This window comes from Taudactylus pleione, unplaced genomic scaffold (assembly GCF_031769625.1).
Source record: "Taudactylus pleione unplaced genomic scaffold, aTauple2 ptg000008l, whole genome shotgun sequence".
NCBI classification, from domain to species: Eukaryota; Metazoa; Chordata; class Amphibia; order Anura; family Myobatrachidae; genus Taudactylus; species Taudactylus pleione.
Genome location: NW_028284411.1, coordinates 1587555 through 1613747, shown reverse-complemented (window position 1 = coordinate 1613747; position 26193 = coordinate 1587555).

Here is a 26193-nt window from a genome sequence, read left to right as displayed (position 1 = left end):
GGTGTGCGGTGTGGGACCCCTTGGACCCAGGAGCCCATATGCCCCGCACACCCTGCACCCATTATAGATACGCCCCTGCCTATCATTAGCCCCACTACAAAATCCCAACACCCGGCATACCGAACGAACGTAAGCCGGGTGTCTTAGCGTTTAGCCTTGGGGGGGGAGTTAGGTTTAGGGACCCCCGGGGGGACTTAGGGTTAGGGTAAGGAAGGGGGGTGTTAGGGTTAGGTACCACTAGAGGGGGTTAGGGTTAGGCATCCCTCCGGGAGGATTAGGTTTAGGGTGCGGTGAAGGGGTGTTAGGTTTAGGTACTAACAAGGGGGAGGTTAGGGTTAGGCACTAGGGAGGGAGGATAGGGTTAAGCACCACTAAATGAGGGTTAGGGTAGGGAGAAGAAAGAGTTAGGGTACTTACCTGCTGCAGTCGGGATTTCGATCCATCAGGCTGCCATTGTAGGTATTTGATCCGGCCGGCATTACATACCAATTCCAATGCAAAAACATAAACAGCAATAAAACATGTGAGGTCACATTGTATATTGTACTAAAGAACCAAGGTAATCCCGGTTCCTTTAGACTGTCTGTAGGAAAGTCCTTTCCGCAGCTGTAAACAAGCCAGGAAACCCACATATCCATACTCTCTCACTGTGCCTCAGCCTAGCGTATCTTTATCAAAGCATGTAGTGAGGTTCCAAACATTCGGGGAGATGTACTAAGCCTTGAAAAGTGATGAAAGCGGAGGGTGATAAAGTACCAACAAATCAGCTATTAAGTGTCATGTTACAGGCTCTGTTTGAAAAATGACAGGAGCTGATTGGTTGGTACTGTATTACTCTCCACTTTCTCACTTTTCAAGGCTTGGTACATCTCCCCCATTTTCCCTTAAACATCCCCTCCTTCCAATAAGAAACAACATTCCATAGGGTGAAATGCATTAGCGGAGAATTGAAAGTTCATGTCTCTGTGTGCGGGATGCATCAACGCTAAAAATGCCGTCATTGCTTAGACAATGCAGTTATTGGAGGTTTCACCGCATTTTCAATATGCACCAAACATTTTCCATATGCACCAAGCTTCCAGGGTCCCCCATGGTTTGCACATGCGCTAGCCGATGGCCGCGCATGCGCAGAGGGACTCAGGTCATAAACCCGAAAGTCCCCTCACTGCACTCTCATAATAGGAGAGCTGTCATTTGCATAAATGTACATGCATACGGCGTTACTAAATGCCACTATGCTATGCACGCGATCATTGGAGAGATGCATCGCATCGCATCCAAAATGCTACGCTTGATGGCGAATATGGAAGTTCGAAACAAAAAGTTCAGTGCGTTACAGCCAAATTAGAAGTAAACAGGAAGTATTTTGCATTCCAGTTCATGCTTTTCAATATCCAGATTCTATTTAGCAGCTGCAGTCAGAGTGACTCCCGTACACTTCAATACACCCATAGTCCAAAAACAAGAAGTAGTGCATTTTGAAAATTGCAACTTTATCAAGCTCTCTTGTATGCGTCTCATAGTGCTGGAAATATAAGTGTTCCACACATTAAAAGGTCCTCCTTTGTCACATGTTTATAATATGTTCTTTTTGGCATAGGGATAATTTCATAAAAAAAATAAAACAAAAATGTAAATATACAGATACACAAACCATATCACAAATAAATAATAAAAAAACAATATATATAGAGTCATCTAATCAAGTATTATAATAATTATTATAATATATATATATATATATATATATATAGAGGAATGAAAAATATCTACAGAAACCATTTAATTTCAAAATCGAGGTTAATACCCTAAGCAAACAAGGTGCCCAAATGATGGAGCCACTTCATTTCAGCCTTAGATAATTGTGTATCTAGCTGTTTATTTCTCCATTGAAGCTTTATATGTACTATACCGAATTAATTTTTTATATGATGTTCTGAAGATCCATGGACGTTTCTAATATGAGCTGACAGGACGTAAGTCTTCAATCCCTTCTTTAAATTAGGTATGTGTTCTGACATATGAGTTTTAAGTTGTCTTGAAGTGCGGCCAGTGTAAAACAGTCCACAAGAACATTCTATCAGATAAATTGCATTATCGGTCTGACATGTAATAAAACCTTTTATTTTATAGGTTTAAGTGTTAACAATAAATTCACTCATTTTACTTGACTTACATATGTACACTTTACATATGTTACATGAACCACATCTAAAAAAAAGCCTTTACTCTGTGGCTCTTTACATGTGGGGCATCAATAAAACTCTTAACCAATTTATTTCTAAAATAATGTGTTCGCTTGTAAATACATTTTGGTTTAACTGGTATTATCTTTCAGAACTTGATCTTTCTTCAAGGTATTCCATGCATATAATTTTTTTTAATTTAAAAAAAGTTTTATATTGGTTACTATAGTCTGTAATAATTGGCAACTGCAGATTGTTAGTATTAGATTTTTCATCCTTTCTGCTGAAAAGATCCTCCCTATTCATTTTTTCTATTTTAATTTTAGTTTCAGTCAGAATTGCTTTATTTTAGCCTTCTTCAAAATAAATAGCTATTTTTTTAAATAAAATTAACTAATAATAAATAATAAGATCATTTTAAATTATATAAATGTTGATTTAGTCTCTCACAGAATTCATCTAAATCTTTCTTTTCACCTCTCCATACAAAAACTATTTAATCTATGAAATGTACCTGAGTACTAGGCCCACCCCTGCCTTTAACTGGGCTCTGATGGTAAAATGCTCCCAGTAAGCCATAAAAAGATTGGCATAACTGGGGGCAAACCTGGTGCCCTTTGCCAATCTTGTACGCTGAAGGATTGATTCAAAAAGAAGTTTATAGACTCCAAACAAATTTTCCTTGATAGTCGTTTAAAGGGTGCATACATAAGTAGATATTATAAAACATTTCTAATTCTAAATTAAATGTTCTATATTTAAAAGTTTTATGTAGTGTCCACAAAAGCTGACATATTACTAGAATTAGTATTAATCCCTGCAGTAATAGGGCTACTGGGTGGGTTCTCTAAATTATTATGAATTTTGGATAGGACATATATTATGGGAGTAGAGGGATTCTTAATGTTAACATTTTTTTGTGTTATTACTTAATCTTTTAAAGCTTTAATAATTAAGATGTCTTTTTTATGTTCAATAAAGGAATTACTCTTAGTTTCTTATGTTTTACATCTTCCAATTACCTTTTCATCTAATTTTTATATTTCTATATGTTCATGATCACTACCCCACCCCTTTATTGCCAGGTTTTATAATATTTTCAGAATGTTTGTGGATTTTCTTAGCTATTTTTTCCTTCCTTGTCAAATATATTTTTTATTATTATTATTTTTTTACCACTCACAACCTTCTCTAAATCATTCAGGACAAGTTTGTTAAAGTTTTCTATGAAGCTTCCTTTTAAATGACTTGGAAAACAAGTTGAACTCTTTAAATTTAGATGGAATATCTTCTGTTGATGTAATTTCTCTTTGTGTTATCCTGAAGAGCAAAAAAAATGCATTGTTAATTTCTGAATATGTTTTTGTAAATCTATAAATGTAGTGAAGGAGTCTGAAGCTGGAGGGCAACATTTTAGTACCTTATTAAGAACTGATAATTCATCCTTTGTTAATATTTTTTTTAATTAAATTAAAAACAAAATTTGCATCCTCATTATGTGATCTCTTTATTCCTATTCATTTCTATATTTTTTTCTATTTGTTACCTTCTCTAGTCCATCTCTTGTAATGATTATCTTTATTCCATTTACTCTCATAGGGTTTATTTTCATAGGCAGAAACCTATGATGGTCACTCGATATCTTTTAATGTGATTCTTTCCTATTCTCCTTAGGATGATTGAAGAATTATATTTATCACTTTTCTATTTATCACTTGTCATCACAATTGGTGGACTAATATTGTTGTAAATACTACACTATATGGTATTTTTATTGTAATTTTTTTTTATTGAATACACGCAAGACAAATCTGAGAGTTACAAGGAAGAAAATACAGAATCTCATCACCAGAAAGCAATTTAATGTTTTTGTTGGTTTTAAAAATAATAATTACTCTTTCGAGCACTGTGTGTTTTCTTCAAGTATATAAATCATAATTTTTTGAAATATACAATATAACAAAAAATGGTGAATAACCCCAATAAACACTTATACAAACACAACAGTGTTTGGAAAAATTAAATATAAAAAAGTGCTTCTTTTATCTCCAGCTTCAGAAATTAAAATAGATCTAACATCTTTAGAGTTATATACTTTAAAAAAAAAAAGAACTTATGGGATCAACACAAATATCTTTGTCGATTCCCTTTTCTATTTCTTCCAAACATGACTTTCACATACTGTAAGTCCCATGAAAATAAAGTGAAAAATATATGATGCAACACCGTTTGACAATAAAAAGGTGTATTTTTGTTTAATAACAAATGCCACTCGCATAAGAATTATGTTACAAATAATAACACATCACAAAAACAATAACATTTGGACCTCCTACCAGAAATAGGATAATGTAGCGCACAACAGCATACTGTACAGTGTGATACAGATGGCAAAGGGTCCCTTTTTTCCTGGGTGAAAGTTCTGCCCTACAGTCCACTTCTATGCTGGGGTCTCAGTCCAATATCAGGAACATCTCCTCAGGGCCTTAACATGGAAAATATCCTTTAATAGAAACGCGCTAAGGAGCCAGGAGAAATCCAGGTAAGCAGCAGAGAGTTATTATCAGGAATTTCCAAGTCACACAGACAATGCAATGTATCGTCTGGGTCCACACTTGCCCTGTCTGCACTCTAGAGAAGTGTTCTGCCAAATATGGTGAATGAAGAAGGCCTCCTGTGCACATGGGCAAATTAGATAAATAGCAGGAGAACCATTGTATACATATCTGAAATACTAACCCCCTAAGGTACTGTATTGCCAATGCAATTCTCCGATATGTGCCGCAACCCCTCTATGTTCAACCACAAAACAGCCCCCATAGGTTTCTACGGTGTCTCCTATGCAGTCAGATTTACCAAGCACCAGAATACGAAGCTGAAGATAGCATTAGCCAATGGGCTACAATAAGTAATAGTGCTTATTTCCTTATTATTTCTTTGACCTCTTTGATTTTTGACAGTTGCGCAATTTCTACGTATTCTTGGATCTCGCTGTCCTATAATGTTATGCTCTCTGCCAGACTTATAATTCCTACTATCCAAATGAGGAATTTCAGTGCGGAGAGAAAAGCCAGAGATGATTACTATTAGATACTTATGTAGTTGTCATGGCGATGAGTACATTGCAGAATTGAGATGGTTTGAACAAGGTTTATTTGTTGCACGTATTAAGAAACATCAAACGTCAAGGACCTGACTTGACAGTTCATTGTGCTTCTCCACGTCCTGTAACGATGAGTGGAAACAAGATTGAACTTCTCAATAAGACTGTAGAGGTGTGAGGATGGTTTTACATTTCAAGCATTTATCTGTTACCATTTCCGAGGTACAAAGAAAGTTGTTGAGTTCTGCAAATATGTACATGTCACAGTCTGTGGTAAATGTTATTTTATTTAGCAATAGCCGGACTCCGTTCAACAGCACAAATGCAACTTTGTTTAGAAAGAGGGGGGAAGGGATGAGGGGGTGGGTGGTGTCCAGGGGCTGGCTGGCAACTTTTAGCCTGGGGGGCAAATGCATGCAGGCGGCCCTGGCAGAGGAGTAGCGTGTAGCCAGGGTGCCCGAAGAACGTGCGTGCTACGGCGCCGCCCCCCCTCAAGTGTTGCAGGGAGGAGGCGGGTCCATATGGGATTAATGTAAGGTAAAAATAAAGATTAGGGGCAGCCCCCTGTCGTAGTGCCCATATGCAGTGCCCCCGTGTGCCACAGGAGATAACACCCTTATGCAGGCCTCCAGTAGTGCCCCCAGTAGTGATCCCCCCCTATGCAGTGCCCCTTGTGCACCCAGTAGTGGTACCCCTTGTTCAGTGCCCCTTGTGCACCCAGTAGTAAGCCCCTTATATAGTGCCCCCAATAGTGGTACCCCCCCCATGCAGTGCCCCCAATAGTGGTAACCCTTATGCAATGTCCCTTAAATAGTGGTCCCAGTTGTAGTCTCCCCCCTATGCAGTACCCCCAGTATTGCCCTTTATAAAGAGCCCCCAGCAGTGGTCCCTCACAGTGCCTCCAGTGGTAATCCCCTCCCCCTATGTAGTGCCCCTAGTAGTAGTCCCCTCCCCCCTATGCAGTGCCCCTAGTAGTAGTCCCCTCCCCTTGTAGTGCCCCCAGTAGTAGCCCCCCCTTGTAGTGCCCCCAGTAGTAGTAGTAGTCCCCCCTTGTAGTTCCCCCAGTAGTAGTAGTCCCCCCCTTGTAGTGCCCCCAGTAGTAGTGGCCCCCCCCTTGTAGTGCCCATGAAGTAATCCACCCCCCTGGTAGTGCCCCCAGTAGTAATCCCCCCCGGTAGTGCCACCATAGAAATCCCCCCCTGGTAGTGCCCCCCTAGTAATCGCCCCCCTGGAAGTGCCCCCAGTAGTCCCCCCCCCCAGTAGAGAGAGACTTAATTAAAAAAAAAAAAAACTCCCGCTCCTTGTCCCGACGCTTCCACCGGCTCCTCTGGCCGCTTTGCATTATGGGAGAGACGTCATCATGACGACGGCTCTCCCATTACCGACTGCGGGAGCCGGAAGATGGCTCCCGCAATGGGAGCAGCGGCAGCCGATGAGAGTCTGTCAGACTCTCAGCGGCTGCTGATTACAGCAAACACACAGCTGCCGGCTCCGGCGGCTGTGTGTTTGTGCTGTGTAGCGCTGACCGGACTCCGTCCGGTCAGCGCTACACACGTGGTGCAGTCTGTGTCACAGTGACACAGACTGCACCGGCCCGCGGCCCGCATGACGCTGCGGCCCGGGGGGCACATGGCACCCTGCCCCGCGGCCCAGCCCGCCACTGGTCGTGTCCCAGAACAGGAGACCCAATAGGGTTCTCCAGCATTCATGTCTTCCCCGGTCCTAGAGCAATATCTGAGCTGGTTCTCCCTTTAACCTACCCACGCACCCTCCATGGCTCATTATATATCACAGCTACTGTAGGCTTGATTCTGAGTCACAATGTGCTAAACTTACATACACCGTCCACAATAAGAATTCAAATGCAAGTATCCACCCGCATTCTGAGTTTTGCAGATCTCGCAATTGCACAACCCCCAGCCCTGTATATGCCAGAGTATGCATCATCACTATTAACGGCACTTATACCTACCCCGTGCAGGGTGCAAGAGGCCTGTCTGATATAAGCACCCCCTCTGCATATATATGACTCAGAATATGGTGTCAATCTGGCTACACACCCACAAAAAAAACACTTTGCACCCCACAGGAAAAAAACAAAAACACATTGGCTCTGACAGGAAAAACATAAAAAGCTCACTAATTGCCCCAGCCTCAACAAAAGACTGACCTGACCTGTCGGTAGCAGATTAAAAGAGAGAGAGAGCAGCTCCCAGTTCCTCCCTCAGCTGCAGGCAGCAGCGGTTGCAGCCTTAGTGTGTGTGGGGATAGGTCTAGTGGGTGGCAGGTGACAGTCTGCGGGGACAGGTGTGGTGGGTGACATGGTTAGAGAGTCTGCGGGGACAGGTGTGGTGGGTGACAGGGTGACCGAGTCTGCAGGGACAGGTCTCAAAGAAGACAGGGTGAGAGAGTCTGTGGGGACAGGTGTGGTGGGTCATGGGGTGAGAGAGTCTGTGGTGACAGATTTTGTAGGTGATAGGATGAGAGAGTCCAGGGGACAGGTCTGGTAGGTGACAGGGTGAGAAACTCTGTGAGGACAGGTGTGGTAGGTGACAGGGTGAGAGAGTCTGCGAGGACAGGTGTGGTAAGTGTGGTAGGTGACAGGGTGAGAGAGTCTGTGAAGACAAGAGTGGTAGGTGACAGGGTGAGAGAGTCTGCGAGGACAGGTGTGGTATAGTAGGTGTGGAAGGTGACAGGGTGAGAGAGTCTGTGAAAACAAGAGTGGTAGGTGTGGTAGGTGACAGGATGAGAGAGTCTCCGAGGACAGGTGTGGTGGGTGACAGGGTGAGAGAGTCTGCGAGGACAGGTGTGGTGGGTGACAGGGTGAGAGAGTCTGCGAGGACAGGTGTGGTGGGTGACAGGGTGAGAGAGTCTGTGAAGACAAGAGTGGTAGGTGACAGGGTGAGAGAGTCTGCGAGGACAGGTGTGGTGAGAGACAGGATGAGAGAGTCGGTGGGGACAGGTGTGGTGGGTGACAGGATGAGAGAGTCGGTGGGGACAGGTGTGGTGAGTGACAGGATGAGAGAGTCTGTGGGGACAGGTGTGGTGAGTGACAGGGTGAGAGAATCTGCGAGGACAGGTGTGGTGAGTGACAGGGTGAGAGAGTCTGCGAGGACAGGTGTGGTGAGTTACAGGATAAGAGAGTCTGCGGGGACAGGTGTGGTGAGTGACAGGATGAGAGAGTGTGGGGACAGGTGTGGTGGGTGACAGGATGAGAGAGTCTGTGGGGACAGTTGTGGTGAGTGACAGGTTGAGAGAGTCTGCGAGGACAGGTGTGGTGAGTGACAGGATGAGAGAGTCTGTGGGGGCAGGTGTGGTGAGTGACAGGGTGAGAGAGTCTGCGAGGACAGGTGTGGTGAGTGACAGGATGAGAGAGTCTGTGGGGACAGATGTGGTGAGTGACAGGGTGAGAGAGTCTGCGAGGACAGGTGTGGTGGGTGACAGGATGAGAGAGTCTGTGGGGACAGATGTGGTGAGTGACAGGGTGAGAGAGTCTGCGAGGACAGGTGTGGTGGGTGACAGGATGAGAGAGTCTTTGGGGAAAGGTGTTGTGAGTGACAGGATGAGAGAGTCTGTGGGGACAGATGTGGTGAGTGACAGGATGAGAGAGTCTGTGGGGACAGGTGTGGTGAGTGACAGGATGAGAGAGTCTGTGGGGACAGGTGTGGTGAGTGACAGGGTGAGAGAGTCTGTGGGGTCAGGTGTGGTGAGTGATAGGATGAGAGAGTCTGCGAGGACAGGTGTGGTGAGTGACAGGATGAGAGAGTCTGTGGGGGCAGGTGTGGTGAGTGACATTGTGAGAGAGTCTGCGTGGACAGGTGTGGTGAGAGACAGGATGAGAGAGTCTGTGGGGACAGATGTGGTGAGTGACAGGGTGAGAGAGTCTGCGAGGACAGGTGTGGTGGGTGACAGGATGAGAGAGTCTTTGGGGAAAGGTGTTGTGAGTGACAGGATGAGAGAGTCTGAGGGGACAGATGTGGTGAGTGACAGGAAGAGAGAGTCTGTGGGGACAGGTGTGGTGAGTGACAGGATGAGAGAGTCTGTGGGGACAGATGTGGTGAGTGACAGGATGAGAGAGTCTGTGGGGACAGGTGTGGTGAGTGATAGGATGAGAGAGTCTGTGGGGACAGGTGTGGTGAGTGACAGGATGAGAGAGTCTGTGGGGGCAGGTGTGGTGAGTGACAGGGTGAGAGAGTCTGCGAGGACAGGTGTGGTGAGTGACAGGGTGAGAGAGTCTGTGGGGACAGGTGTGGTGAGTGACAGGGTGAGAGAGTCTGCGAGGACAGGTGTGGTGAGTTACAGGATGAGAGAGTCTGTGGGGACAGGTGTGGTGAGTGACAGGAAGAGAAAGTCTGAGGGGACCGGTGTGGTGAGTGACAGGATCAGAGAGTCTGTGGGGACAGGTCTGGTGAGTGACAGGGTGAGAGAGTCTGTGGGGGCAGGTGTGGTGAGTGACAGGGTGAGAGAGTCTGTTGGGACAGGTGTGGTGAGTGACAGGATGAGAGAGTCTGTGGGGACAGGTTTGGTGAGTGACAGGGTGAGAGAGTCTGTGGGGACAGGTGTGGTGAGTGACAGGGTGAGAGAGTCTGTGGGGACAGGTGTGGTGAGTGACAGGATGAGAGAGTCTGTGGGGACAGGTGTGGTGAGTGACAGGGTGAGAGAGTCTGTGGGGACAGGTGTGGTGAGTGACAGGGTGAGAGAGTCTGTGGGGACCGGTGTGGTGAGTGACAGGATGAGAGAGTCTGTCGGGACAGGTGTGGTGAGTGACAGGATGAGAGAGTCTGTCGGGACAGGTGTGGTGAGTGACAGGATGAGAGAGTCTCTGGGGGCAGGTGTGGTGTGTGACAGGATGAGAGAGTCTGTGGGGACAGGTTTGGTGAGTGATAGGATGAGAGAGGCTGTGGGGACAGGTGTGGTGAGTGACAGGGTGAGTCTGCGAGGACAGGTGTGGTGAGTGACAGGGTGAGAGAGTATGTGGGGACAGGTGTGGTGAGTGACAGGGTGAGAGAGTCTGTGGGGACAGATGTGGTGAGTGGCAGGATGAGAGAATCTGCGAGGACAGGTGTGGTGAGTGACAGGGTGAGTCTGCGAGGACAGGTGTGGTGAGTGACAGGGTGAGAGAGTCTGCGAGGACAGGTGTGGTGAGTGACAGGGTGAGAGAGTCTGCGAGGACAGGTGTGGTGAGTGACAGGGTGAGAGAGTCTGCGAGGACAGGAGTGGTGAGTGACTTGAAGAGAGAGTCTGTGGGGACTGGTGTGGTGAGTGACAGGATGAGAGAGGCTTTGGGGACAGGTGTGGTGGGTGACAGGGTGAGAGAGTCTGTGGGGGCAGGTGTGGTGAGTGACAGGGTGAGAGAGTCTGTGGGGGCAGGTGTGGTGAGTGACAGGGTGAGAGAATCTGCGAGGACAGGTGTGGTGGGTGACAGGGTGAGAGAGTCTGCGAGGACAGGTGTGGTGAGTGGCAGGATGAGAGAGTCTGCGAGGACAGGTGTGGTGAGTGACAGGGTGAGAGAGTCTGCGTGGACAGGTGTGGTGAGTTACAGGATGAGAGAGTCTGCAAGGACAGGTGTGGTGAGTGACAGGATGAGAGAGTCTGTGGGGGCAGGTGTGGTGAGTGACAGGGTGAGAGAGTCTGCGTGGACAGGTGTGGTGAGAGACAGGATGAGAGAGTCTGTGGGGACAGATGTGGTGAGTGACAGGGTGAGAGAGTCTGCGAGGACAGGTGTGGTGGGTGACAGGATGAGAGAGTCTTTGGGGAAACGTGTTGTGAGTGACAGGATGAGAGAGTCTGAGGGGACAGATGTGGTGAGTGACAGGAAGAGAGAGTCTGTGGGGACAGGTGTGGTGAGTGACAGGATGAGAGAGTCTGTGGGGACAGATGTGGTGAGTGACAGGATGAGAGAGTCTGTGGGGACAGGTGTGGTGAGTGATAGGATGAGAGAGTCTGTGGGGACAGGTGTGGTGAGTGACAGGATGAGAGAGTCTGTGGGGGCAGGTGTGGTGAGTGACAGGGTGAGAGAGTCTGCGAGGACAGGTGTGGTGAGTGACAGGGTGAGAGAGTCTGTGGGGACAGGTGTGGTGAGTGACAGGGTGAGAGAGTCTGCGAGGACAGGTGTGGTGAGTTACAGGATGAGAGAGTCTGTGGGGACAGGTGTGGTGAGTGACAGGAAGAGAAAGTCTGAGGGGACCGGTGTGGTGAGTGACAGGATCAGAGAGTCTGTGGGGACAGGTCTGGTGAGTGACAGGGTGAGAGAGTCTGTGGGGGCAGGTGTGGTGAGTGACAGGGTGAGAGAGTCTGTTGGGACAGGTGTGGTGAGTGACAGGATGAGAGAGTCTGTGGGGACAGGTTTGGTGAGTGACAGGGTGAGAGAGTCTGTGGGGACAGGTGTGGTGAGTGACAGGGTGAGAGAGTCTGTGGGGACAGGTGTGGTGAGTGACAGGATGAGAGAGTCTGTGGGGACAGGTGTGGTGAGTGACAGGATGAGAGAGTCTGTGGGGACAGGTGTGGTGAGTGACAGGGTGAGAGAGTCTGTGGGGACCGGTGTGGTGAGTGACAGGATGAGAGAGTCTGTCGGGACAGGTGTGGTGAGTGACAGGATGAGAGAGTCTGTCGGGACAGGTGTGGTGAGTGACAGGATGAGAGAGTCTCTGGGGGCAGGTGTGGTGTGTGACAGGATGAGAGAGTCTGTGGGGACAGGTTTGGTGAGTGATAGGATGAGAGAGGCTGTGGGGACAGGTGTGGTGAGTGACAGGGTGAGTCTGCGAGGACAGGTGTGGTGAGTGACAGGGTGAGAGAGTATGTGGGGACAGGTGTGGTGAGTGACAGGGTGAGAGAGTCTGTGGGGACAGATGTGGTGAGTGGCAGGATGAGAGAATCTGCGAGGACAGGTGTGGTGAGTGACAGGGTGAGTCTGCGAGGACAGGTGTGGTGAGTGACAGGGTGAGAGAGTCTGCGAGGACAGGTGTGGTGAGTGACAGGGTGAGAGAGTCTGCGAGGACAGGTGTGGTGAGTGACAGGGTGAGAGAGTCTGCGAGGACAGGAGTGGTGAGTGACTGGAAGAGAGAGTCTGTGGGGACTGGTGTGGTGAGTGACAGGATGAGAGAGGCTTTGGGGACAGGTGTGGTGGGTGACAGGGTGAGAGAGTCTGTGGGGGCAGGTGTGGTGAGTGACAGGGTGAGAGAGTCTGTGGGGGCAGGTGTGGTGAGTGACAGGGTGAGAGAATCTGCGAGGACAGGTGTGGTGGGTGACAGGGTGAGAGAGTCTGCGAGGACAGGTGTGGTGAGTGGCAGGATGAGAGAGTCTGCGAGGACAGGTGTGGTGAGTGACAGGGTGAGAGAGTCTGCGTGGACAGGTGTGGTGAGTTACAGGATGAGAGAGTCTGCGGGGACAGGTGTGGTGAGTGACAGGATGAGAGAGTCTGCGGGGACAGGTGTAGTGAGTGACAGGATGAGAGAGTCTGTGGGGACATGTGTGGTGAGTGACAGGGTGAGAGATTCTGTGGGGACAGGTGTGTTGGGTGACAGGGTGAGAGAGTCTGCGAGGACAGGTGTGGTGAGTGACAGGGTGAGTCTGCGAGGACAGGTGTGGTGAGTGACAGGGTGAGAGAGTCTGTGAGGACAGGTGTGGTGAGTGACAGTGTGAGAGAGTCTGCGAGGACAGGTGTGGTGAGTGACAGGGTGAGAGAGTCTGCGAGGACAGGTGTGGTGAGTGACAGGATGAGAGAGTCTGTGGGGACAGGTGTGGTGAGTGACAGGAAGAGAGAGTCTGTGGGGACAGGTGTGGTGAGTGACAGGATCAGAGAGTCTGTGGGGACAGGTGTGGTGAGTGACAGGGTGAGAGAGTCTGTGGGGACAGGTGTGGTGAGTGACAGGGTGAGAGAGTCTGTGGGGACTGGTGTGGTGAGTGGCAGGATGAGAGAATCTGCGAGGACATGTGTGGTGAGTGACAGGGTGAGTCTGCGAGGACAGGTGTGGTGAGTGACAGGGTGAGAGAGTCTGCGAGGACAGGTGTGGTGAGTGACAGGGTGAGAGAGTCTGCGTGGACAGGTGTGGTGAGTGACAGGATGAGAGAGTCTGCGGGGACAGGTGTAGTGAGTGACAGGATGAGAGAGTCTGCGAGGACAGGTGTGGTGAGTGACAGGGTGAGAGAGTCTGCGAGGACAGGTGTGGTGAGTGACAGTGTGAGAGAGTCTGCGAGGACAGGTGTGGTGAGTGACAGGGTGAGAGAGTCTGCGAGGACAGGTGTGGTGAGTGACAGGATGAGAGAGTCTGTGGGGACAGGTGTGGTGAGTGACAGGAAGAGAGAGTCTGTGGGGACAGGTGTGGTGAGTGACAGGATCAGAGAGTCTGTGGGGACAGGTGTGGTGAGTGACAGGGTGAGAGAGTCTGTGGGGACAGGTGTGGTGAGTGACAGGGTGAGAGAGTCTGTGGGGACTGGTGTGGTGAGTGGCAGGATGAGAGAATCTGCGAGGACATGTGTGGTGAGTGACAGGGTGAGTCTGCGAGGACAGGTGTGGTGAGTGACAGGGTGAGAGAGTCTGCGAGGACAGGTGTGGTGAGTGACAGGGTGAGAGAGTCTGCGTGGACAGGTGTGGTGAGTGACAGGATGAGAGAGTCTGTGGGGACATGTGTGGTGAGTGACAGGGTGAGAGATTCTGCGGGGACAGGTGTGGTGGGTGACAGGGTGAGAGAGTCTGCGAGGACAGGTGTGGTGAGTGACAGGGTGAGAGAGTCTGTGGGGACAGGTGTGGTGAGTGACAGGATGAGAGAGTCTGTGGGGACAGGTGTGGTGAGTGACAGGGTGAGAGAGTCTGCGGGGACAGGTGTGGTGGGTGACAGGGTGAGAGAGTCTGCGAGGACAGGTGTGGTGAGTGACAGGGTGAGAGAGTCTGTGGGGACAGGTGTGGTGAGTGACAGGATGAGAGAGTCTGTGGGGACAGGTGTGGTGAGTGACAGGGTGAGAGAGTCTGCGAGGACAGGTGTGGTGAGTGACAGGATGAGAGAGTCTACGAGGACAGGTGTGGTGGATGACAGGGTGAGAGATTCTGTGGGGACAGGTGTGGTGGGTGACAGGATGAGAGAGTCTGTGGGGACAGGTGTGGTGAGTGACAGGGTGAGAGAGTCTGTGGGGACAGGTGTGGTGAGTGACAGGATGAGAGAGTCTGTGGGGACAGGTGTGGTGAGTGACAGGGTGAGAGAGTCTGCAAGGACAGGTGTGGTGAGTGACAGGATGAGAGAGTCTGTGGGGACAGGTGTGTTGGGTGACAGGAAGAGAGAGTCTGTGGGGACAGGTGTGGTGAGTGACTGGACAAGAGAGTCTGTGGGGACAGGTGTGGTGAGTGACAGGATGAGAGAGTCTGTGGGGACAGGTGTGGTGAGTGACAGGGTGAGAGAGTCTGCGAGGACAGGTGTGGTGAGTGACAGGGTGAGAGAGTCTGCGAGGACAGGTGTGAGTGACAGGATGAGAGAGTCTGTGGGGACAGGTGTGGTGAGTGACAGGGTGATAGAGTCTGTGGGGACAGGTGTGGTGGGTGACAGGGTGAGAGAGTCTGCGAGGACAGGTGTGGTGAGTGACAGGGTGAGAGAGTCTGTGGAGACAGGTGTGGTGAGTGACAGGCATAGAGAGTCTGTGGGGACAGGTGTGGTGAGTGACAGGGTGAGAGAGTCTGCGAGGATAGTTGTGGTGAGTGACAGGGTGAGAGAGTCTGTGGGGACAGGTGTGGTGTGTGACAGGGTGAGAGAGTCTGTGGGGACAGGTGTGGTGAGTGACAGGATGAGAGAGTCTGTGGGGACAGGTGTGGTGAGTGACAGGATGAGAGAGTCTGCGAGGACTGGTGTGGTGAGTGACAGGGTGAGAGAGTCTGTGGGGGCAGGTGTGGTGAGTGACAGGATGAGAGAGTCTGTGGGGGCAGGTGTGGTGAGTGACAGGATGAGAGAGTCTGCGAGGACAGGTGTGGTGAGTGACAGGATGAGAGAGTCTGCGGGGACAGGTGTGGTGAGTGACAGGATGAGAGAGTCTGCGAGGACAGGTGTGGTGAGTGACAGGGTGAGAGAGTCTGCGAGGACAGGTGTGGTGAGTGACAGGATGAGAGAGTCTGTGGGGACAGGTGTGGTGAGTGACAGGATGAGAGAGTCTGTGGGGACAGGTGTGGTGAGTGACAGGGTGAGAGAGTCTGCGAGGACAGGTGTGGTGAGTGAAAGGGTGAGAGAGTCTGCGAGGACAGGTGTGGTGAGTGACAGGATGAGAGAGTCTGTGGGGACAGGTGTGGTGAGTGACAGGGTGATAGAGTCTGTGGGGACAGGTGTGGTGGGTGACAGGGTGAGAGAGTCTGCGAGGACAGGTGTGGTGAGTGACAGGGTGAGAGAGTCTGTGGAGACAGGTGTGGTGAGTGACAGGCATAGAGAGTCTGTGGTGACAGTTGTGGTGAGTGACAGGGTGAGAGAGTCTGCGAGGATAGGTGTGGTGAGTGACAGGGTGAGAGAGTCTGTGGGGACAGGTGTGGTGTGTGACAGGGTGAGAGAGTCTGTGGGGACAGGTGTGGTGAGTGACAGGATGAGAGAGTCTGTGGGGACAGGTGTGGTGAGGGACAGGATGAGAGAGTCTGCGAGGACAGGTGTGGTGAGTGACAGGGTGAGAGAGTCAGTGGGGGCAGGTGTGGTGAGTGACAGGATGAGAGTCTGTGGGGGCAGGTGTGGTGAGTGACAGGATGATAGAGTCTGTGGGGGCAGGTGTGGTGGATGACAGGATGAGAGAGTCTGTGGGGACAGGTGTGGTGAGTGACAGGGTGAGAGAGTCTGTGGGGACAGGTGTGGTGAGTGACAGGATGAGAGAGTCTGCGAGGACAGGTGTGGTGAGTGACAGGATGAGAGAGTCTGTGGGGACATGTGTGGTGAGTGACAGGATGAGAGAGTCTGTGGGGACAGGTGTGGTGAGTGACAGGGTGAGAGAGTCTGTGGGGAAAGGTCTGGTAACAGTCCCCCACAGTCCACCTTTCACAGCACTTCCCCCCTTTTCAATGCATTAAAACAATGGGATTGGCACCCAGCCGCCAGTATTTCTGCAGCAGTGCTGCCCGTAGGGTCATTTGGACAATACAGGTAGGCACCCGTGTGTACAGCTTAAAGACACTCCGGGCACTGCTGCAATTCTGGGTTCTGGTGGCCCCTGCCCCTATGCGCAGCATCATGGCTTAATTACCAAAGGAGGCAGGGCCGGCACAGGCCGTTGTTAATCCCTGTTACGACCCCGGTGGCCACATTCGGACTTGTGTACTACTCACAATAAGGCACCGTACCCCTATGTTATAGAAGGAGATGTAAGCTGACTTACACAGAGCCCCAGGGTTTCATCTGTGGGTTCTTCACCCAAAATTGGATTTCAAATTGTGCAGTAAAATTATTTTAGATTTGTGTTTATAAATCAAATAAGCATAATGAAATGGTTTGTGTGTCACTTTCCAAAAAATAAAAGATAAACCTTTTACACTGGTGTTAACATTTCTCTGCTGTACTGAGAGATCATCATGGCTGCTCCCAAGCAGGGGCGTAGTACTGGCAAGGGGGCGTGGCCTAGATATGACATCGCCTTATAAAAAACAATAAACACCAGCAGTATATAGGGGAGGCGCCGTTGAGCCCCTCAGCCAAGGGTAGATCCAGGGGGTGTGGTGGGTGAGTCACCCTTCACCCTCCTATCAGGTGCAGTGCAGGCCTCCATGTACTCACTGTAGTTCAACACACAGACAGCAGTGTGTACTGGGCGCAGCTGCAGCTTACAGGGTGCGGGTAATCAGTACCCGTCCCTTCTCTCGGTGCCCCTACGCCCACCTGTGCAAGCTGTGATCATACAGCGGATGTAAGACACTATAATACTCCTTACTGTACCATTTCTTTTACATATGTAATTAGATGCCTGTGAATGAATTCCCCCTCATGGTATCACTGGAATAAAAATATTCTTTGTGAAATGTGACATTTTCTTCTACAAATTAATAATGCAGCAATCACTGATGTACAGTACATGTAAATTATTTATTCTCTGATAAAGTCTCTTATTCATTTATATAATGACTATAAAAATACTGAGATTTTATACATTGACATTTTCTAACTATGGCCCTGATTCAGAGCCGGACTTTCTGACCAGAGCGCTCGCTCTGAATCAGGGCCCACCTTCATTAATATGGAGCGTCCTCCTGGACACTAGTATAGCTGTGGGTCACCACCCACAGCATATACGAGCGTGCTAAATGATGGTCGCGATGGTCTTGACCATCGCGACCATCGGAACTGCGAGTAAAAGCCTGTGGTTGGGTTTTTCAACCGCAAGGCCAGGAGTGATTTTGGCTCTATCAGAGCCAAAATCACTCCCACTGACATCACTAGTGATGTCAGTGGGGGCGGCTTCAGACGGTAGGCGTTCCCTTGGGAACGCCTCCATCTGGCAGGCATGCCCCCGGCACGCCCACCATAGGGGGCGTGCTGTCAGTCACCATCGACAGCACGCCCCCTTTGATGAGACACTCCGAGCGAAGGAAAGTCCTTCACTTGTCGGGTCTCGTGCATGCGCACGACGGAGCTCCCTCCGTCGTGCGCATGCACAGTGGTGACCATCGACCCACTTGCGAGCGGATAGCCGCTCGCGAGTGGGTCTGAATGAGGGCCTATGTTAAGTAATGAATTGAAAGAGGGATTTTATGGCGTTATGAAGATGGGTCCCTCTCCGAATATGAAGATCATAAGCAGCCTCCTTTGCCACTGATTGCCATGGGATTTCAAAAGGCAATAATACTACATGCGGGACCAGGCGTGTTTTGCATTGCCCTTTCAAATCCTGCAGCTGGAAAGTCACACAAACACGATGAGAACATACAAACTCCACACCAATAGGACCCTGTCAGCCCCAGTGCTGTTAGGAAGCAATCCTAACCGTGGCGCCAATGTGCCACCCTTCCAAGGGATAATGAAGAAAATATCTATAACACTTCCATATGCCCTGCACATTTCCTCATCGAGCTGCTGACAAGCGCACGCTGGGAAAGGGTTAAAGAATTTCCTGTATTGTTGAGCAGTTTTACAAAAATACTTGTTGATGTTGTGAACATCACACAGGATAATTGCGCCAGCTGTCAGGAGTTTCGGGATGATGATGTGTTATGGGTCCCTGCAAATAACATACTATTATGCAGCATTGACAGCGCTAATTGAGAACTGCGCTACTGTTTATTCATGAGATGGCCCTCAGTCACAATTACACATAAGTAGAAGCGCACATGCCGGTTACTCTGCGTTATTCAGCCTCCTGAATAGGCTTCAAATTATTAAATGATCAGTCAAACAGGGCATCTCTGGCATAATGATAGATGGTAGCCCTGCAATAAATCGCTGTCCCTGTCTTCAGGGCCGGCAACAGAAATCTTGGGGCCCCGTACACTTATATCTCTGGGGCCCCCAACCACCCCCCTCCCAATGCCCCCTCCTTTATCCCTCTTCCAAACACACATGCCGGGTCCATACACAATTATTACATATAGAGAAATGCACATATATATACTATATACTGTATATACATACATCATACATATACACACATACTGTATATATACATACATATACACACAGATATATATACACATATGCACACACATACACTATATGGATAAAAGTATTCGGACGCCTGACCATTACACCAATAGGGACTGTAATTCAAATACATATACTTTAATATGGAGTTGGTACCCCTTTTATAGCTATAACAGCTTCCACTCTTCTTGGAAGGCTTGCCACAAGATTTTGGAGTATTTCAGTGGGAATTTGTGCCCATTCATTCTGTAGAGCACAATCTCCTTTCCAGTTCATCCGAAAGGTGCTCAACGGGGTTGAGGTCAGGGCTCTGTGCTGGCCAGTCAGGTTCTTCCACACCGAACTCATCAAACCATGTCTTTATAGTCCTTGCTTTGTGCACTGGGGCACAGTCATGTTGGAATAGAAAAGGGCCTTCCCCAAACTGTTGCCACAAAGTTGGAAGCATAGCATTGTCCAAAATGTCTTGCTATGCTGAAGCATTAAGACTGTCCTTCACTGGAGATAAGGGGCCTAGCCCAAACCCTGAAAAACAGGCCCATACCATTATCCCTCCTCCACCAAACTTCACAGTTGGCACAATGCAGTCAGGAAGGTAACGTTCTCCCGGCAACCGCCAAACCCAGACTCGCCCAAAAAGAGAAGCGTGATTGGTCACTCCACAGAGCACGTTTCCACTGCTCCACAGTCTAGGCTCTGTGTGCGCTTTACATCACTCCATCCGACACTTGGCATTGGACTTGGTGATGTGAGGCCTGCATCAGACCCTCCAACATGATCCGTTCCATTAGGTACAAAACACTCTGCTCCTGGACTTCCCTCTTAATTTATGATTGTGCTGAAACACCTGTCTCATCTATTACCTAGTTCAACACAGGTGACTGCAATCATACATTAGGTGGGAAGTCCAGGAGCAGAGTGTTTTGTACCGAATGGAACGTGTCATGTTGGAGGGTAGGCTGCATGCAGCTGCTCGGCCATGGAAACCCATTCCATTAAGCTCCCACCGCACAGTTTTCGTGCTTACATTAATGCCAGTGGAGTTTGGAACTCTTCAGCTATGGAATCAGCAGAATGTTTGCGACTTTTATGCACCATGCACCTTAGCAGTCATTGACCCCGCTCTGTGATTTTACGTGGTCTTCCGCTTCATGGCGGAGTTGCTGTTATTCCTAAACGCTTCCACTTTCTAATAATATCACTTACAGGTGACCATGGAATATCCAGCAGGGATGAAATTTCACGAACCGACTTACTGCAAAGGAGGCATCCTATTATAGTACCATGCTTCCTATCACAGTACCACACATTCCTATCACAGTACCACGTTTCCTATCACAGTATACCACGCTTCCTATCACAGTACCACGTTTCCTATCAAAGTACCATGCTTCCTATCACAGTACCACGCATCCTATCACAGTACCACATTTCCTATCACAGTACCACGCTTCCTATCACAGTACCACACTTCCTATCACAGTACCACGCATCCTATCACAGTACCACGTTTCCTATCACAGTACCACGCTTCCTATCACAGTACCAGGCTTCCTATCACAGTAACACACATCCTATCACAGTACCATGCTTCCTATCACAGTACCACGTTTCCTATCACAGTACCATGCTTCCTATCACAGTACCACGCTTCCTATCACATTACCACGCTTCCTATCACAGTACCATGCTTCCTATCACAGTACCATGCATCCTATCACAGTACCACGCTTCCTATCACAGTACCACGATTCCTATCACAGTACCAGGCTTCCTATCACAGTACCACACTTCCTATCACAGTGGGGAGTTTGACTGGGGCGGTACACCTGTCAAACCATAACGCAGGTGTCCTAAGGCGAGCTCAGGGAGGACAGAAAGCTCCCGTGGAGCAGAAGGGCACGATTCCTATCACAGTACCAGGCTTCCTATCACAGTACCACACTTCCTATCACAGTACCACGCTTCCTATCACAGTACCACGTTTCCTATCACAGCACCACGCATCCTATCTGGGAGCATCCTATCACTGTACCACGCTCCCTATCACAGTACCATGCTTCCTATCACAGTACCAGGCTTCCTATCACAGTACCACGCTTCCTATCACAGTACCACGCTTCCTATTATAGTACCACGCTTCTTATCACAGTACCACGCTCCCTATCACAGTACCATGCTTCCTATCACAGTACCAGGCTTCCTATCACAGTACCACGTATCCTATCACAGTACCACGCTTCCTATCACAGTATCACGCTTCCTATCACAGCACCACGCATCCTATCACATTACCACGCTTCCTATCACAGTACCATGCTTCCTATCACAGTACCATGCATCCTATCACAGTACCACGCTTCCTATCACAGTACCACGATTCCTATCACAGTACCAGGCTTCCTATCACAGTACCACACTTCCTATCACAGTGGGGAGTTTGACTGGGGCGGTACACCTGTCAAACCATAACGCAGGTGTCCTAAGGCGAGCTCAGGGAGGACAGAAACCTCCCGTGGAGCAGAAGGGCACGATTCCTATCACAGTACCAGGCTTCCTATCACAGTACCACACTTCCTATCACAGTACCATGCTCCCTATCACAGTACCACGTTTCCTATCACAGTACCATGCTTCCTATCACAGTACCACGCTTCCTATCACAGTACCACGCTTCCTATCACAGTACCACGCATCCTATCACAGTACCAGGCTTCCTATCACAGTACCACGCTTCCTATCACAGCACCATGCATCCTATCTGGGAGCATCCTATCACAGTACCATGCTCCCTATCACAGTACCACGCTTCCTATCACAGCACCACGCATCCTATCTGGGAGCATCCTATCACTGTACCACGCTCCCTATCACAGTACCATGCTTCCTATCACAGTACCAGGCTTCCTATCACAGTACCACGCTTCCTATCACAGTACCACGCTTCCTATTATAGTACCACGCTTCTTATCACAGTACCACGCTCCCTATCACAGTACCATGCTTCCTATCACAGTACCAGGCTTCCTATCACAGTACCATGTATCCTATCACAGTACCACGCTTCCTATCACAGTATCACGCTTCCTATCACAGCACCACGCATCCTATCACAGTACCAGGCTTCCTATCACAGTACCACGCTTCCTATCACAGCACCACGCATCCTATCACAGTACCAGACTTCCTATCACAGTACCACGCTTCCTATCACAGCACCACACATCCTATCACAGTACCAGGCTTCCTATCACAGTACCATGCTTCCTATAACTGCACCACGCATCCTATCTGGGAGCATCCTATCACAGTACCACGCTCCCTATCACAGTACCATGCTCCCTATCACAGTACCATGCTTCCTATCACAGTACCAGGCTTCCTATCACAGTACCACGCTTCCTATCACAGTAACATGCTTCCTATTACAGTACCACGCTTCTTATCACAGTACCAAATTTCCTATCACAGTACCACGCTTCCTATCACAGCACCACGCATCCTATCTGGGAGCATCCTATCACAGTACCACGCTCCCTATCACAGTACCACACTTCCTATCACAGTACCACGCTTCCTATCACAGTACCACACTTCCTATCACAGTACCACACTTAATATCACAGCACCACGCTTCCTATCACAGCACCACGCTTCCTATCACAGCACCATGCTTCATATCACAGTACCACACTTCCTATCACAGTATCACGCTTCATATCACAGTACCACGCTTCCTATCACAGCACCACACTTCCTATCACAGTACCACGCTTCCTATCACAGCACCACGCTTCCTATCACAGTACCATGCTTCCTATCACAGTACCATGCTTCCTATCACAGTACCACGCTTCCTATCACAGCACCACGCTTCCTATCACAGTACCATGCTTCCTATCACAGTACCACACTTCCTATCACAGTACCATGCTTCCTATCACAGCACCACGCTTCCTATCACAGCACCACGCTTCCTATCACAGTACCACACATCCTATCACAGCACCACGCTTCCTATCATAGTACCATGCTTCCTATCACAGTACTACGCTTCCTATCACAGTACCACGCATCCTATCTGGGAGCATCCTATCACAGTACCATGCTCCCTATCACAGTACCATGCTTCCTATCACAGCACCACGCTTCCTATCACAGTACCACGCTTCTTATCACAGCACCACGCTTCCTATCACAGCACCACGCTTCCTATCACAGCACCACGCTTCCTATCACAGTACCATGCTTCCTATCACAGTACCATGCTTCCTATCACAGCACCATGCTTCCTATCACAGCACCACGCTTCCTATCTCAGCACCACGCTTCCTATCACTGTACCACGCTTCCTATCACAGTACCACGCTTCCTATCACAGTACCACGCTTGAAGTCACTGAGCTTTTTACGACCCATTTTGTATCACAAATGTTTGCAAATGGAGACTGCATGGCTAGGTGCTTGATATTATATACATGTGGCAACGGGTCTGATTGAATCACCTCCATTCAATAATTAACAGGTGTGGCCAAATACTTTTGTCCATAAATATATACATACACACACATACATATATACACAGACACACATATATACACAGATGCACAAACATATACATCAGTCAGTAGAGTGAAGACTTAATTTCAGGTCCCCAACGCCACCCTGTGCACCTGCAGACACTCCTGACCGGTCTTGCAGGCGAGGGGAGGACGGACTATTGGAGGAACAGGCAGCTGTAGGAAGGTAAGACACAGCTAGGAGGGATCTGAGTAGATCTCTCTGCTGCAAAGCTGCCGTTTATACATAATTGGATGCTGTACGCCATCTCAAGATGGCGTACAGCAACACCATCAAGTTCTGGAAAAAATGCTTTTTTGGAACCTGATGAATTACATAATTTCTACAAAGTATGGGGACTGTGGAAATGATCGGGGTAGACTGGTTACCAAGAGATATAAGTAATATCTCATGCATTAATAAATTGCCCTTTCTACAAAAGTGGGTCAACATTTTATTTTTCACCTACTTCTGTAGAAATTAAGGCATGACGAATAGATCCAAAAATTAATACATTTTTAGCCCATGACCCTCCATAGCGCTTAAAAGTGCTGCAACCTTTAAATATAATTTTGAATAGTAACTTTGCCCATAGGCCCAGGACACTCCTGCAAGATGATTTTCTTCTGTGCGGTCGCCCAGTTGAAACCCCAAAATACCCATTTCATGGATCCCTCAGAAAGATCCGCAAATTTGCTCCAGTGAATACGCAGTTTACTAAGACTCGCTAGATGTGACCACATATGGACCTGTCTGCCGCACAGAATCAGACTTAGAGTTTCTCCATATCTTCTTGTAACATATGTATATTGCAGTAATTCACTTTGTACGTGTTAATTATATTATTCTCATTTTACCAGCATTTGTGTCACTTAGATTTCATCTCCTGTAAGCTTTATATTGCCTATTTTCCCCCTGAATATACAACAGTAGCTGCAGTTACAGATTATACGTATTATTAGGCAGACTATTGGCTGTTTTACACTTAATAATTCCACTTAATAATTTCTGTAGTGGTTGTCAAAGTATTGGTTTATACATACAATGTCCTTATACCGTCTGAAAATGACTGCGCCACAAAGTGTTTTATCCCAGTAGGTGTTACAGGTGAGGTTACAGTAGGTGTAATTAAAGGTCGGAATGAAGTGTACATATAGAAAATGACCTACAGTGTCCAAGGGTGTTGGGTTTGGTATCCCAGTGGCTGAATAGCCGCCGGGTGAAATAACGACAGCGGAATCCCGATGAGGAGAGATTCCAACAGGAGAAGGTAAGTAGTCTAAGCCTACCACTGTCCCCCCCTAACCTTCCCTTCCCTAACACTCCTGGGGGGGTGCCTAACCCCAAGGCCCTCTGGGGGGTGCCTAAACCTAACCCCCTCTCCCCGCACATAACACTCCCGAGGGGGTGCCTAACCCTAACCTCCCCCTGGTGGTGCCTAACCCCCCCTCCCTGCAGCCTAACCCTAACCCCCCTCCCTGCAGCCTAACCCTAACCCCCTCTCCCCACACCTAAACCTAACACCCCAATTGCTCTATTAAATATCCCAGACCAATTGCCATCCTTATGGGAAGTTTTCATTAAAATACATCCAGTGGAAGTCCCAGTACAGGCTCAATGGGTCAAAGTTCTGCCCAGCGTACACCAACGGGAGGTCCGACCCTAACATCCCTGAAACCTGGCCAGGATCCAACTGGACCACGTCACATTGGTTTCATCCCATTCGGTGCAGGGGTGTCCGAAAGCATAACTGGACAGACAAACAAACAGCAAAAAAAAAAAACAAACAGACCAACAAATGTTATATATAAGATGCAGGGAAATTATACTAATGATTCCATTTGAATATGCAGTATATATACTCTTCAGGGAGTCAGGGAGATTGCTGCTATTTCAGGAAGTCTCTCTGACAATCCGTGAGAGTTGTCAAGTAAGCCTCAGCATGATGTAATGACTCCAAATACACGGAGAACAGGTCGGCACAGGGTGTATAATTGCCCTGTTACGGAGCTGCCCAGATTATCTTTTTTATACAGGCAATAATGGTGATCATGTCACGGCTGCAACAGCATCGCATGAAGGTTACTTTCCTTGTATATCTAATTAGGGATCAGATCTCCATGAGGATATTTGATTGTTACATACTTGGGAATGGGATGTCCCAACACCAGTCAAAATCCTGGCGCCAGCATCCCGACCGCTGACACCCCGATGGTAAGTATTGGGGTTAGGGGGAGGGTTAGGTTTAGGCACTAGGGGAAGGGTTAGGCACTGGGGGGGGGGTAGGGTTAGGCACTAGGGGGAGGATTAGGGTTAGGCACTAGGGGGAGGGTTAGGCACTAGGGGGAGGGTTACGGTTAGGCACTAGGGGGAGGGTTAGGCACTAGCGGGAGGGTTAGGCACTAGGAGAAGGGTTAGGCACTAGGGGGAGGGTTAGGCACTAGGGGGAGGTTTAGGGTTAGGCACTAGGGGGAGGGTTAGGCACTAGGGGGAGGGTTAGGCACTAGGGGAAGGGTTAGGCACTAGGGGGAGGGTTAGACACAAGGGGGAGGGTTAGGCACTAGGGGAAGGGTTAGGCACTAGGGGGAGGGTTAGGGTTAGGCACTAGGGGAAGGGTTAGGCACTAGGAGGAGGGTTAGGCACTAGTGGGAGGGTTAGGGTTAAGCACTAGGTGGAGGGTTAGGCACTAGGGGAAGGGTTAGGCACTAGTGGAGGGTTAGGCACTAGGGGGAGGGTTAGGGTTAGGCACTAGGGGGAGGGTTAGG